Source organism: Syngnathus leptorhynchus, unplaced genomic scaffold (assembly GCF_054491065.1).
Source record: "Syngnathus leptorhynchus isolate UIUO unplaced genomic scaffold, UIUO_Slep HiC_scaffold_62, whole genome shotgun sequence".
Taxonomy (NCBI): Eukaryota; Metazoa; Chordata; class Actinopteri; order Syngnathiformes; family Syngnathidae; genus Syngnathus; species Syngnathus leptorhynchus.
In genome coordinates this window covers 227,501-231,611 of record NW_028232029.1, presented here as the reverse complement: position 1 = coordinate 231,611, position 4,111 = coordinate 227,501, and positions in this window count along the sequence as shown.

Genomic DNA, 4,111 nt, shown 5'->3' with positions numbered 1-4,111 from the left:
CGCCCAGCGCCGGTTCCGCAGTCGGCCTCGAATGACGAAAAATAACGGTCTCCTCCTGGAGCTCACAGCCAACTTGGCAAAAAGTTTCTAAGTGCCCACGGCCCTGCCGAGCTTTGGCGTCCGCCCAGCGCCGGTTCCGCAGTCGGCCTCGAATGACGAAAAATAACGGTCTCCTCCTGGAGCTCACAGCCAACTTGGCAAAAAGTTTCTAAGTGCCCACGGCCCTGCCGAGCTTTGGCGTCCGCCCAGCGCCGGTTCCGCAGTCGGCCTCGAATGACGAAAAATAACGGTCTCCTCCTGGAGCTCACAGCCAACTTGGCAAAAAGTTTCTAAGTGCCCACGGCCCTGCCGAGCTTTGGCGTCCGCCCAGCGCCGGTTCCGCAGTCGGCCTAGAATGACGAAAAATAACGGTCTCCTCCTGGAGCTCACAGCCAACTTGGCAAAAAGTTTCTAAGTGTCACATCTCTGAAAAAACGGCTAAGTGTCGACTTTCGAAAAAACGGCAAAGTGTCACATCTCTGAAAAAACGGCTAAGTGTCGACTTTCGAAAAAACGGCTAAGTGTCAACTTTCGAAAAAACGGCTAAGTGTCGCCTCTCTGAAAAAACGGCAAAGTGTCAACTTTCGAAAAAACGACAGAGTGTCGCCTCTCTGAAAAAACGACTAAGTGTCGACTCTGAGAAAATGGCAAAGTGCCCACGGCTCTGCGGGCTCGTGCATCCGACCCGCGCCGGTTCCCCAGCCGGCCTGAAATAAGGCAAAACCAGCCTCTCCGCCTGGAGCTCAGAGCCAACTTGGCGAATATTTTCTAAGTGCCCACGGCTCTGCGTGGCTACGGCGTCTGCCCAGCGCCGGTTCCTGGGTCGAACCCCGAGGACGAGGAATGCCGGTCTCCGCCTGGAGGTCCCAGCTTAATCGGCGAAAATTTTCTAAGTGCCCACGGCTCTGCCGGGCTCGTGCATCCGACCCGCGCCGGTTCCCCAGCCGGCCTGAAATAAGGCAAAACCAGGCTCTCCCCCTGGAGCTCAGAGCCAATTGTGGCGAAAAAACGACTAAGTGTCAACTTTCGAAAAAACGACTAAGTGTCAACTTTCCAAAAAAACGGCTAAGTGTCGACTTTCGAAAAAACGGCTAAGTGTCAACTTTCGAAAAAACGACTAAGTGTCGCCTCTGAAAAAACGACTAAGTGTCGCCTCTCTGAAAAAACGACTAAGTGCCCACGGCTCTGCGGGGCTTGTGAGTCCGCCCCGCGCCGGTTCGGCGGTCGGCCTCAAAAAGCGAAAAATCAGCCTCTCTCCCTGGAGCTCACCAAAAATTTGTCGAAATTTTTCTAAGTTCTCCTCGAGGTACCAGGGGGTGAGGTACCCGGGCTAAGGTGCAGTACCTTTTTTGGTCTTCAGGTGCGCCAGAGTACAATGAAATGGTCCCAGTAGTCAGTGTACTCATCGACTTTCCCCCCGTTTTCCAAAGCACCCCGTTTACGAGTATGGAGGAGATGGTGCTGGTCTCCCCACGGCGTCGGACACGCCGTCCTCGACAGCACAAGGTCGGATAGAAGACCTGAAAAGCGCCGTGGCACGCGCTGGAGGTGTCACTGTGGCGAAAAAGTGACTAAGTGTCAACTTTCGAAAAAACGGCTAAGTGTCAACTTTCGAAAAAACGGCTAAGTGTCAACTTTCGAAAAAACGGCTAAGTGTCAACTTTCGAAAAAACGACTAAGTGTCGCCTCTCTGAAAAAACGGCAAAGTGTCAACTTTCGAAAAAACGACTAAGTGTCAACTTTCGAAAAAACGACTAAGTGTCACCTCTCTGAAAAAATGGCAAAGTGTCAACTGCGAATGTGGTGGTGCATGGAAGGAAGTGGAGGACGGCCGCCTCCTTAAACACAGGCCGAAGAGGAGCGTCAGGGCCGGCTCCTTAAACACGGACCGAGTGTCGCCCTTAACACAGACCAAGCGGAGGACGGCCGCCTCCCTAAATACAGGCCGAACCGGAGCGCGAGGGCCGCTCCTTAAACACGGACCGAGTGTCGCCCTTAACACAGACCAAGGGGAGGACGGCCGCCTCCTTAAACACAGGCCGGAGAGGAGCGTCAGGGCCAGGCTCCTCAAACATGGACCGAGTGTCGCCCTTAACACAGACCAAGGGGAGGACGGCCGCCTCCTTAAACACAGGCCGGAGAGGAGCGTCAGGGCCAGGCTCCTCAAACATGGACCGAGTGTCGCCCTTAACACAGACCAAGGGGAGGACGGCCGCCTCCTTAAACACAGGCCGGAGAGGAGCGTCAGGGCCAGGCTCCTCAAACATGGACCGAGTGTCGCCCTTAACACAGACCAAGGGGAGGACGGCCGCCTCCTTAAACACAGGCCGGAGAGGAGCGTCAGGGCCAGGCTCCTCAAACATGGACCGAGTGTCGCCCTTAACACGGACCAAGGGGAGGACGGCCGCCTCCTTAAACACAGGCCGGAGAGGAGCGTCAGGGCCAGGCTCCTCAAACATGGACCGAGTGTCGCCCTTAACACGGACCAAGGGGAGGACGGCCGCCTCCTTAAACACAGGCCGGAGAGGAGCGTCAGGGCCAGGCTCCTCAAACATGGACAGAGTGTCGCCCTTAACACAGACCAAGCGGAGGACGGCCGCCTCCCTAAATACAGGCCGAACCGGAGCGCGAGTGTCGCTCCTTAAACACGGACCGAGTGGAGGACGGCCGCCTCCTTAAACACAGGCCGAACAAAATGACACAAAGTGTCAACTGCGAATGTTGTCCATCCAAGGAAGGAGCGTGATGCCCGGCCGGCTCCTTAAACACAGGCCGAGAGTCGCCCCGGACGGTCCGCCTCGCGGCGCCCGTCTGCTCGGATAAAATGACACAAAGTGTCAACTACGAATGTTGTCCATCCAAGGAGGGAGCGTGATGCCCGGCCGGCTCCGAAAACACAGGCCGAGAGTCGCCCCGGACGGTCCGCCTCGCGGCGCCCGTCTGCTCGGATAAAATGACACAAAGTGTCAACTGCGAATGTTGTCCATCCAAGGAAGGAGCGTGATGCCCGGCCGGCTCCTTAAACACAGGCCGAGAGTCGCCCCGGACGGTCCGCCTCGCGGCGCCCGTCTGCTCGGATAAAATGACACAAAGTGTCAACTACGAATGTTGTCCATCCAAGGAGGGAGCGTGATGCCCGGCCGGCTCCGAAAACACAGGCCGAGAGTCGCCCCGGACGGTCCGCCTCGCGGCGCCCGTCTGCTCGGATAAAATGACACAAAGTGTCAACTGCGAATGTTGTCCATCCAAGGAAGGAGCGTGATGCCCGGCCGGCTCCTTAAACACAGGCCGAGAGTCGCCCCGGACGGTCCGCCTCGCGGCGCCCGCCCGCTCGGATAAAATGACACAAAGTGTCAACTACGAATGTTGTCCATCCAAGGAAGGAGCGTGATGCCCGGCCGGCTCCTTAAACACAGGCCGAGAGTCGCCCCGGACGGTCGCCTCGCGGCGCCCGTCTGCTCGGATAAAATGACACAAAGTGTCAACTACGAATGTTGTCCATCCAAGGAGGGAGCGTGATGCCCGGCCGGCTCCGAAAACACAGGCCGAGAGTCGCCCCGGACGGTCCGCCTCGCGGCGCCCGTCTGCTCGGATAAAATGACACAAAGTGTCAACTGCGAATGTTGTCCATCCAAGGAAGGAGCGTGATGCCCGGCCGGCTCCTTAAACACAGGCCGAGAGTCGCCCCGGACGGTCCGCCTCGCGGCGCCCGCCCGCTCGGATAAAATGACACAAAGTGTCAACTACGAATGTTGTCCATCCAAGGAGGGAGCGTGAGGCCCGGCCGGCTCCGAAAACACAGGCCGAGAGTCGCCCCGGACGGTCCGCCTCTCGAGGCGCCCGCCCGCTCGGATAAAATGACACAAAGTGTCAACTACGAATGTTGTCCATCCAAGGAGGGAGCGTGATGCCCGGCCGGCTCCGAAAACACAGGCCGAGAGTCGCCCCGGACGGTCCGCCTCGCGGCGCCCGTCTGCTCGGATAAAATGACACAAAGTGTCAACTACGAATGTTGTCCATCCAAGGAGGGAGCGTGAGGCCCGGCCGGCTCCGAAAACACAGGCCGAGAGTC